The 10850-nt window shown below is 44.5% G+C and overlaps 1 pseudogene; it reads right to left on the bottom strand.

Annotated features, from left to right (window-relative positions):
• Positions 1-6980: 6980 nt before the first annotated feature.
• On the bottom strand, positions 6981-7460 carry LOC101600553 (annotated as a pseudogene).
• Between the last annotated feature and the right edge of the window lie 3390 nt (positions 7461-10850).

Below are 10850 nucleotides of genomic sequence, written 5' to 3'. Positions count from 1 at the left end.
GCGCGTCGCCAGGGCGGGAGTCCTGGCAAAGAGCTCCGGCGTCCCCCGCGCCTCGGAGCCCGGGTTCCGCCTTCCGGAAGTCTCCCGGGACCGAGCCAGAGAGGTTCCCGCCTTGCTGTCGATGAGGTCCCGAGGACCGGACGCTTGTACCGGGCCACGCTGCCAAAGTCTACTCCAAGGACAGCGGTTATCTCTGTAGTGGCCACGGAGAGAGCACCTTAGTAGTGCCATCTCTGTAGTTAGTATTCGCCCAGAAAATTCCTTTGATGTTTTCATTCCAGTTATAGATGCCCCCCTTTAGACTTCCCGAGCACCCTACTCCATTCCTTTATTACAGGTGACTGTGTGTGTGTGTGTGTGTGTGTGTGTGTGTGTAGTGTTAGCATGCAAAGTAATGGGTTTCAAAATTATGGAACAAATTTGTGTGTCATCCTGTGCAAATCTCTGTATGGTTCCAACTCTGGTATATTTGCTGCCAACCTGAACACCTTCCATTCGTTCTTTTATCAAATAGTGACAGCCCAACAGCCTAGCATTACAGCAAGAAGACCCCTCAGTAACTTCTTGAGATCCAAGTATGAAGACAGCTAAAGAAACTAACAGCAGCTACAACAGAGGTTTTTTTTTGCGTTAGCAGACCGAGTCTGATCTCTGTATTCTTAACGCACAGCATGGGTCTTTTTGAATGTTTCTTGAATGAAGGAATGGGTTCCTAACCAACATTTTTTGTTTTGTTTTCCAGGTAGAGTCTTACTCTAGCCCAAGCTGCTTTGGAAATCACAATGTAGTCTCAGGCTGGCCTCAAATTCACAGCAATTCTCCTACCTCTGCTTCCCAAGTGCTGGGATTAAAGGTGTGCACCACCACGCCTGGCTCTAACCAACATTTTAAATTGAATTTTCATACATGGACATAATGTATTTTGATCACAATCTATTATTTTCTTTTGTTCCCATCTCCACTTCTTCCACTGAACTCCCTTCCAACTAGTCCTTCTTCTATTTTGTTGTCATTTTCTTCCCCTCCTCCATCATCCATGATGACATGTTGATGGGCCCAAAATCATGAAGGTCCACATTGAGGTCGTGCATACAACAACCACCTCCTGCCAGCATTTCAAAGCACTCCTTTCCACCCTTTGGCTCTTACATAATTTCCATCACCTTTTCTGCAGTGTTCTCAGAGGCTTAGAGGGGGTGTCAGTTGTCACTTCTCAGCACTTTGACAAGTTTTCAGTCACTCTTGTAGTCAACAAAAGTGAGAGCAGAGTTGAAGAGATGGCTTAGTGGTTAAGGCATTTGCCTACAAAGCCAAAGGACCTAGGTTCGATTTCCCAGGACCCACAGAAGCCAGTTGCACAAGGGGCCCATGTGTCTGGAGTTCATTTGCAGTGGCTATAGGCCCTGGCATGCCCATTCTTTCTGTGTCTGTCTCTCTTCTCTGTCTCTTCTCTCTCTCTCTCTGCTTGCAAATAAATAAATTTTTTTTTTTTAAGTGAGAGCAGAATGAGCATTGTGATGCATTCCTTTAATCCCAGCACTTAAGAGGAAGAGGTAAGAGGATCACTTTGGATTCAAGGCCAGCTTGAGACTACATAGTGAATTCCAGGTCAGCCTGGGATAGAGTGAGACCCTATCTCAAAACCACCCCACCCCTCCCAACGGTGAGAGCAGCACTAATTTATGGGTATAAATGTAAATATTTAGAGGGTAATTTCATGGATACATGTCCATTTAGCCAAACAATGTATACATTTAGTAGCTTCCCCTCTAAGGCCTATGAACTCCCCAGCCATAGGCTTTTGACTGGGTTTTCAGTACCAGGCATGAATTCCCTCATGGAGAGGGTTGCATTTTAATCAGAGAGCAGTTGGTTATCCTCATAGCAAACATGCCACTACTGTACCAGTGGACACACCTTGCCTGGCTCTAAACCAACATTTCTTTTACTCTCTAGTGACTGATGTCCCTGCAGTGAACAGATGTCTCGGAGGAACCACCGTTCAGTGAAGACTTGAGGTGTTTCTGAATGTTGATGTCTATGCAGAATAGGTGGGATCAGAAGAGTTTGCCCTCACAGACTATCAGCACTGGCTGTTGGGTATATCTCTCAGTCCAGGAAAGAAATCACTTGTGCAGAATCCTTGGTTGAACACCCCTAGCCGTTGCTAATGATGATTCATTCTGTTGATGATACATTCAATACTTTCTGAGCGATTAGCCTATTGTTGGGAGATATTTTTTCCTGGCAAGAAATGGGCTCTACCCCTAAGCAACTTGCAAGACTGGTCTTAGTTCAGAGTTGAAACCTAGCCCTGAATATTTAATTCCTTTTCTCCACACGCAGGATAGCCTTGCTGCTTTATAATGGTGGCACTGGACTGGGCTCAGGTACATCTACAAGCTGAGTTATTAGATTCTTGTCAGGCTCCTGCTGTGTGGATGCAGCTCCCTTGAGAGATGTCTTGGGCTTCCAGCACCTGATGCTCCCACACTGGTATCTGTAGCCAGATCCCTCCTGGAGCCACACCTGTATATCCACCTACCCCCTGCTCATCTCTACTTGGCTGTCTAAAAGATACCTCATCTTTGGCATGACTCACACTAGAAACACCATCTTCCCCCAAACCTGTTCTTCCTCTAATTTTTTTCTCTCTAAATGCTAGGCACTATTATCTATCAATCAGTCATGCCAAAGATCTAGAAGTTATTTGAAACTTCACCCTCTCTTCTGTTTGAAAACTGCCCTCCCAAGCGGGGTGAGGTGGCACACGCCTTTAATCCCAGCACTCTGGGGGTAGAGGTAGGAGGATCACCTTGAGTTCAAGGCCCTACCTGGTATTACAGAGTGAGTTCCATGTCAGCCTGGGCTAGAGTGAGACCCTACCTCAAAAAAAAAAGAAAGAAAGAAAAGAAAAGAAAAAGAAGAATTGCCCTTCTTGCAAGTTTCTCAATTCTGCCTCCTCTGTGTCCTAAAAACAAAAACCTATCCATTTCTCTCTAGTCATCTCCGTAGGGCTAATGCCAAAATCATCCATATTATGATAGGTTGAGAATTACCACAAATTCTTTGTGGTTTCTTCCAGTAGGGCTGGCCTTTAACTTATTTTGCCCAGCAGAGTGTAGTAGAAGGGACACTGTGGAACTCCCAAGTTTAACCCTCAAAAGGATTAAAAAGTTCTGTTCTTTTTTTTTTCTCAATTTTTATTAACATTTCCCATGATTATAAAAAGTATTCCATGGTAGGGCTGGAGAGATGGTTTAGTGGTTAAGCGCTTGCCTGTGAAGCCTAAGGACCCCGGTTCGAGGCTCGGTTCCCCAGGTCCCACGTTAGCCAGATGCACAAGGGGGCGCACGCGTCTGGAGTTCGTTTGCAGAGGCTGGAAGCCCTGGCGCGCCCATTCTCTCTCTGTCCCTCTATCTGTCTTTCTCTCTGTGTCTGTTGCTCTCAAATAAATAAATAAAAAATATTAAAAAAAAAAAAGTATTCCATGGTAATACCCTCCCTCCCGCCCCCACTTTTCCCTTTGAAATTCCATTCTCCATCATATCCCCTCCCCATCTCAATCAGTCTTTTATTTTGATGTCATGGTCTTTTCCTCCTCTTATGATGGTCTTGTGTAGGTAGTGTCAGGCACTATGAGGTCATGGATATCCAGGCCATTTTGTGTCTGGAGGGTCTGCTCTTATCTTCTTGGACTACTGTCATCAGAGGAGAGAGACCAAGTTAACCCTTCTGAGAGACATAGTCCACCCAACAAGTGATAGCCATGTAAGTGAGACTCTTTTACACTCTCCAGCCTTTCATCCAGCCATTAGATGGCTGCAGCTTCAAGAACAGCCATCAGAAAAGCAACTCAGAAGAGCCCAACCTAATTTGCCACCCTCAGGATTATGGGCAAATAAGGAGTCATCATTTTAAGCCACGAAGGTTTGGAGTGGTTTGTTATGCCCAAACAGATAACTGATGTGCAAGGTAGAATCCAACTTCCTTCATCAGGTCTATAAGGCTTGGTCTCTCTCTTGTGTGCGTGTGTGTAATATGTGTATGTGGTGTATGCACATGTTGTACAAATGCATGTCCCCTGTGAGCACATGTGTGGAGGCCAGAGGCAAGAGGAGGGCACTGGGTGCTTTATTTCTTTGAAATGGATGGAGTCTCTCACTGATCCTGGAGCTATCATTTTTCAGTTAGATTGTTTAACCAGTGAGCCTCAGTGATAGTCCTCTCTCTTCCCCAGTGGGTCTGGTATTGTATATGGGTGCTGGGGATTGAACTCAGCTTAGGCTTAGGCAAGTGTTCTTACTCATTGAGTCACCTCTCCCAGCAAAGCTTTGGGGTGATGTGCTAGTTTGAATGTAAAATGTCCCCTATAGCCTCATGTGTTTGTGACTAAGCCTCATACTTAATCCCCAGCTGGTGGTGCTATTTGTGAAGTTGGTGGAGCCTGTGGGAAGTGGAGCCTTATTGAAGGAGGTGTGTCACGTGGTAAGCCTTGGAATATTATAGACTAGTCCCACATGGTACACACAGAGTCACTCTTTCTACTTCCTCCCTGCTGCTGTGGAAATGTGATACCTGCCTATTTGCTCCTCCATGCTTTCCCCACCATGATGACACTTCCTTGCAAAACTGTAAGCCAGAATAAACTCTTTCCTTTCATAAGCTGTTTCAGGTGGACTATTTTGTCCCAGCAACAAGAAAACAATTGCTACAGATGGCTTGTTATGACCAACAGATAACTGATTCCAAGATGAAGTATGAATTCCTTCATCAGGTCTTTAAGGTTTGAAATATCTATGTATATATAATTGATATATGTGTATGTATATAATTGATTTGTACTAAGGCTTTATATATATATTATTGATATGTATAATTGATTATATGTATATATGCCTCATCTTCTGCTCTCACACACAGTGTGCTTCAATGATACAAGCTACGTACAGCTTCCTGACCTACTGTGCTAGCTGTCACCAAGGAGTCTTTTTGTTTGTTTTTTGAGATAGGGTTTTGAGGTAGGAATTCACTATGTTGTGTCAGGGTAGCCTTGAACTCACAGTGATCCTCCTACCTCTGCCTCCCAAACGCTGGGATTAAAGGTGTGTGCCACCACCTGGGAATCTTTGCACACCATCTTTACAATCCCTTATCTTTGACTATGTATCCTCAGCTTAGAGGTCACCCCCCTCTCTACTCCAAAGTCTTCCTGAATTACTCCTGTTCTCCTCCACACTGTCTTAGTCATACTTCTGAACTTCCAAATCCCCCGCACATTCCTCAGCATAGGGTTTTTTTTTCTTCCCTCTCTCTCTCTACTGGGAGCTCCACAAAGGAAGTGAGTCTTAATATACTTGCATGGCTGGTATCTAACACCGAGTCTGTCATAGCACTGTAAAAGGACTTTCTTTCTTTCTTGTTTTTTTTTTTGAGGTAGGTCTCATTGTAGCCCAGGCTGACCTGGCACTCATTCTGCAGTCTCAGGCTGGCCTCAAACTCATGGTGATACTCCTACTTCGACCTTCTCCTGCGTGCTGGGAGTAAAGGCATGTGCCACCATGACTGGTTTACAAGAGGATTTCTTTAATGATGAAATGTTCCATTTCTACACGGTATAAGACAGTAGCCAAAGCCGGGCACGGTGGTGCGCGCCTTTACTCCCAGCACTAGCACTTGGGAGGCAGAGGTAGGAGGATTGTCATGAGTTCAAGGCCACCCTGAGACTACATAGTGAATTCCAGGTCAGCCTGGGCTAGAGCGAGACCCTCCCTCAAAAAAAAAAAAAAAAAAAAAAAAAAAAGATAGTAGCCAATACAGCTAGCTACTGGGTGCTTGAAATGTATATAGTGCAACCAAAGAACTGAATTTTATATTTTATTCATCTTCAATAGTTTAACCTTAAATTTAAACTATAGGATTGGATAGTGCCAGTCCAGCATGCAGTGGATGCTTATGACTTTTACTTTGTTTTAGTTTGTGGAAGTGGAGATCAAATCCAGGTCTTTGGTACATGTAGGCAAGTACTCTCTATCACTGAGCTACATGCATAGCCTTTACTGAGTACTTTTGAATAAAGGATGAAAAAGACAATTAGAAGACAAAATAGACCATGCATACCTCTCCAAGCCCCTCACCTCTCATCCTCTCAGCCTAATACTGCTAGTACCTCCAACTCAGCCTTTCTATAAATATAATCCTGGCTCTTGGCTTTTTGTTAGCTGAGTTGGCCATTCTTCATATATGTGTGTGTGTGTATATATATATATATATATATATATATATATATATATATATGCCATTCTTCATATATACATGAAAGGTGGTGGCACACACCTTTAATCCCAGCGTTTGGGAGGCAGAGGTAGGAGGATCACTGTGAGTTCAAGGCTACCCTGACACAACATAGTGAATTCCTACCTCAAAACACACACACACACATATAGTTTATTTACTCTAAACAGCAACACAGACAAAGCGCCACAGGAACACAAAGGAAGCGGTGCAGTATGGAGCCACTGGCTGACTCTGGATCTGAGGCTCATAAGCAAGAGCCGAGGTGGAGGAGGACGAGGACGGGGAGGAAGGACTGTGGTTCTGTCACAGCCAGCTGGAGGCCAGAGAGCTCTCAACCATGTGAAGCATGCCTGCATCCGAGAAGGAACTAGCTCCTAGGGGCTTGCCCAAGTACAAAAATTTATCATTTTACAGCAGTCAAAATACTGACATCAACATTAAAATAAAAGCAAGTTTTACGTAACAATCAAAAATACAAAAGACCAAAGGAAGAGACCCTGTATGAAAAACTGGGGCATTCAGCAAATCGAGAACTGTATGCCAGTGGCGGGAATGGAAAAAGGCACCTGCCCAGCCCTCCCGGCAACTAGTAACCATACAGAGCAACTTACATCTGCAAAAGGTTGTAAACAAGTTCTTGCCAGGCCAGTCCCTGCCTGGTCATGGAGCCTCAGGGCTGCTGCTCATGAGGGGGCCAACTTCTTCGCTTGTGCTCGAACCCTTTTTTCATATTCCACTCTGTTTTGGCAGTAGATTGTGTAGGCCTCTGCCTGAGCTGGGTCTTGGATCTTTGGTTCATTTAGAAGTTCCTGTATTCCTAATACGATCTGCTTGATTGTGATGGCTGGCCTCCAGTCCTGATCTTCCTCCAGGATGGACAGGCACACTGTGCCCAAAGGGTACACGTTTGGGGTGAAATAGTGGCGGCTCAAATTTACATTTCGGTGGTGAGGACGGATAGTCCTGTTTGAAAAGCATTTGCAGCTTCAACAAGCCTCCTTCCCATGGAGTCCCTTCTTTCCTGGGACGGCACACTCCCAGGTCATCAGGTTCACGGTGCTGTCAGGATTCTTTGTTGGGACAGCCACAAATCCAAAGGGGTGGTCTTTCCTCCACACTTTCCTCTCCTGGGCCAGTTTGCTGAGGGCAATCCCCGACATACTCAAAGTCCCTGGGTGACCGCGGCCCGGACGGTGGCAGTGGCATAGGCTCTTTTGTCTCGGACTTCCCTCCCCGCCGCAGCACGCAGCCCCCAGCCTGAGTTGGCCATTCTCTGCTTGACCTTCACAGTTTGATCAGGTCTTCACTGTGAAGTGAGCTGGACCTGCAAGTACTCTGGAGAGGAGATCTGGGCTCATCTGGTATGATCTAAGTACAGAGGCCTGTCTTCCTTTGAGGGCCTGACTCTCATATGGAACCCAAATACCTGGATTTAAAGGTGGCAGTTGAAGGTGGTTGCACTGTGAAAACGTCATAGGAAGAAATGAAGCTGTGGGGTTGATAGTCTTATTATTGCTGTCCCCAGAATCTGTGCAGAATACAGTCAAATGACTTCCAGCCCAGACATCCAGAGCCCCTGGGTCATACTGTAAGGAGGGAGGAATGCTCACAGGGCTTTGGAAGGCAGACAGTACAAGCTAGGTCTGCCATCGATAAGCAGAGGCTTGGACGGAGAGTTCTTCCTAAAACACTTTCAAAATGTTCACTAAGTACAAAGTTAAGGCTTGAGGTGTACCTCGTGGCAGGGTGCTTGCCTGGCATGTTCAAGACCCTGGGTTTAATCCCTAAAACAAAACAAAACAAACAAACAAATAGCCAAATATCATAAACCAGCAAGTGAAAAGGTAGATCTACCCCAGAGCTTCATCCTTGATACTGAAAACCTACAACAGGGGTAGTCATGAGCCCTAGGATTGTAAAGTCTGCTGCTGTCCGGCTAAATGTATATACTATGCTCATCAAACTGCCCAGTAAGCACTTCTGTTAATGTTCATAGCCATATATTAATGCTACTCTCACTTTTTCATTAGAGAACTTCCTCTTTTTCAGATGGGCATTGACCTTCAGAAGGCATCATGGTTCTGAGAAGTGACAGGAGTGCTCAGCACTGAAATATCTCTATCATACCTTCCAAGGCTCAGGGTCCATTGCGGAAGAGGTGGTGGAAAGAATGTTAAGAGCCAAAGGAAGGGTAGGACTCCTTATAACATGCTCCTCCAGACACAAAATGGCCATGACCTCATAGTGCCTGACACTACCCATACAAGACCATCATAATACGAAGAAAAGATGATGATGTCAAAATAAAAGAGAGACTGATTGAGAGAAGGAGGGGATATGATGGAGAGTGGAGGTTCAAAGGGGAAGGAGGGGGGAGGGAATTACCATGGGATGTTGTTTACAGTCATGGAAGTTATTGATTATAGATACATAAATAAAAATAAAGAATTAAAAAAATTATTTTCAGAGAGAGAGGAAGGCAGAGAAAAAGAGAGAGAATGGCACCCCAGGGCCTTCAGCCACTGTGAATGAACTCCAGATATGTACACCACCTTGTGCACATGTGCAACATTGCATGCTTGCATCACTGTGTCTGGCTACGAGGGATCTGGTGATTCAAACATGAGTTCTTAGGCTTTGTAGGCAAGTGCCTTAACTACTAAGCCATCTTTCCAGCCCAAGACTACTTTTTATTACTTCTGCCTCCTCAGCCCTCAGCACTGGTGTTACAAGTGTGCATGGTCACACCCAATTTTTTTTTTTTTTTTTTTTTGGCTTCTCTATCCCAGGCTGACCTGGAACTCACTATGTAGTCTCAGGGTGGCCTCGAACTCATGGCGATCCTCCTTCCTCTGCCTCCTGAGTGCTGGGATTAAAGGCGTGCGCCACCATGCCTGACAGATCCATTTTTTTTTTTTTTAACGTGGGTGTTGGAGATTGAACTCAGGTCCTCATATTAGTGTAGTATGTGCTCTTCCCCACTAAGCAATCTCCTCAGTACTTTTTTTTTTCCCAAGGTAGGGTCTCACTCTAACCAAGGTTAACCAGAAACACACTATGTAGTCTTAGGCTAGCCTTGAATTCACATCAGTCCTCTTACCTCTGCCTCCCAAGTGCTGGGGTTAAACATGTGTACCACCATGCCCAGTTTAGAACTTTTTTAATATGAATATTTGTGGGGGAAAGGTATAAATTATTTAAACTGAACCTATAATTAACTGAAGATATGAGACACGGGATTACATTCATGAATATAAAAACAGTATTTTCTTATTGGCTTATAGTTTGTTAACTGCTATAACCTTTCCTACCTCTCCTCCCCTTTACTATCAGACACAATAGTTAAATTTAGGATATTTCAGAATTTTTTACGTACCATATAATATTTGAATTTTATTTCTTTTGTTCTGTTTTTGGTTTTTGTTTGTTTGTTTGTTTTGTTTTGTTTTTTCAAGGTAGGGTCTCACTCTAGCTCAGGCTAACCTCAAACTCACAGTGATCCTCCTACCTATGCCTCCCAAGTGCTGGGATTAAAAGCGTTCACTACCACGCCTGGCTTTTTTTGTTTTTGTTTTGAGGTAGGGTCTCACTGTAGCTCAGGCTGACCTAGAATTCACTATATAGTCTCAGGGTAACCTTGAACTCACAGCAATCCTCCTACCTCTGCCTCCCAAGTGCTGCAATTAAAGATGTGCAACACCACACACTTTCTTTCTTTCTTTCTTTCTTTTTTTTTTTTTTTTTGAGGTAGGGTTTTACTCTGGCCCAGGCTGACCTGGAATTCACTATGTAGTCTCAGGGTGGCCTTGAACTCATGATGATCCTCCCTCCTTTGCCTCTCAAGTGCTGGGATTAAAGGCATGTGCCACCACACCTGGCTTCTTTTTTTTTTTTTTTTTTTTTTTTTTGAGGTAGGGTCTCACTCTCACCCAAGCTGAACTGGAAGTCATACTGTAGTTCCGGAAGCACTTTCTACCTCTGCCTCCCAGGTACTAGGATTAAAGGCATGCACTGCCATGCCTGGCTGAATTTTATTTTATTTTTATTTACTTATTTATTTGAGAGCGACAGACACAGAGAGAAAGACAGATAGAGGGAGAGAGAGAATGGGCGTGCCAGGGCTTCCAGCCTCTGCAAATGAACTCCAGACACGTGTGCCCCCTTGTGCATCTGGCTAACATGGGACCTGGGGAACCGAGCCTCGAACTGGGGTCCTTAGGCTTCACAGGCAAGCGCTTAACCGCTAAGCCATCTCTCCAGCCCTGAATTTTATTTTTTGAAACAGTCTTGCTAAATTGCCCAGGCTGGTCTAGAACTCACTCTGAAACCCAGGCTGGCCTCCTGCCTTGGTCCCCTGAGTATCTGGGATTAAAGGCTCGTGCCATCAGCCTGGCATGTTTGAATCTTTTTCATCTTTTATCACTACTGACATGTTATGTTACTTAGTTGTTTGATTTGTCCATGAAGTAACTTTGTTCTTTTGACTGTTGTAGCTGCACTATCTTGAATAAGGCCAAGCACACAGGTCATTGCCCAATAAATTTGTTGAATAA

The sequence above is a fragment of the Jaculus jaculus genome, chromosome 1 (genome assembly GCF_020740685.1).
Source record: "Jaculus jaculus isolate mJacJac1 chromosome 1, mJacJac1.mat.Y.cur, whole genome shotgun sequence".
NCBI lineage: Eukaryota > Metazoa > Chordata > Mammalia > Rodentia > Dipodidae > Jaculus > Jaculus jaculus.
Note: the sequence above shows the minus strand (reverse complement) of the source record. Positions and strands in the feature narration are given on the sequence as shown.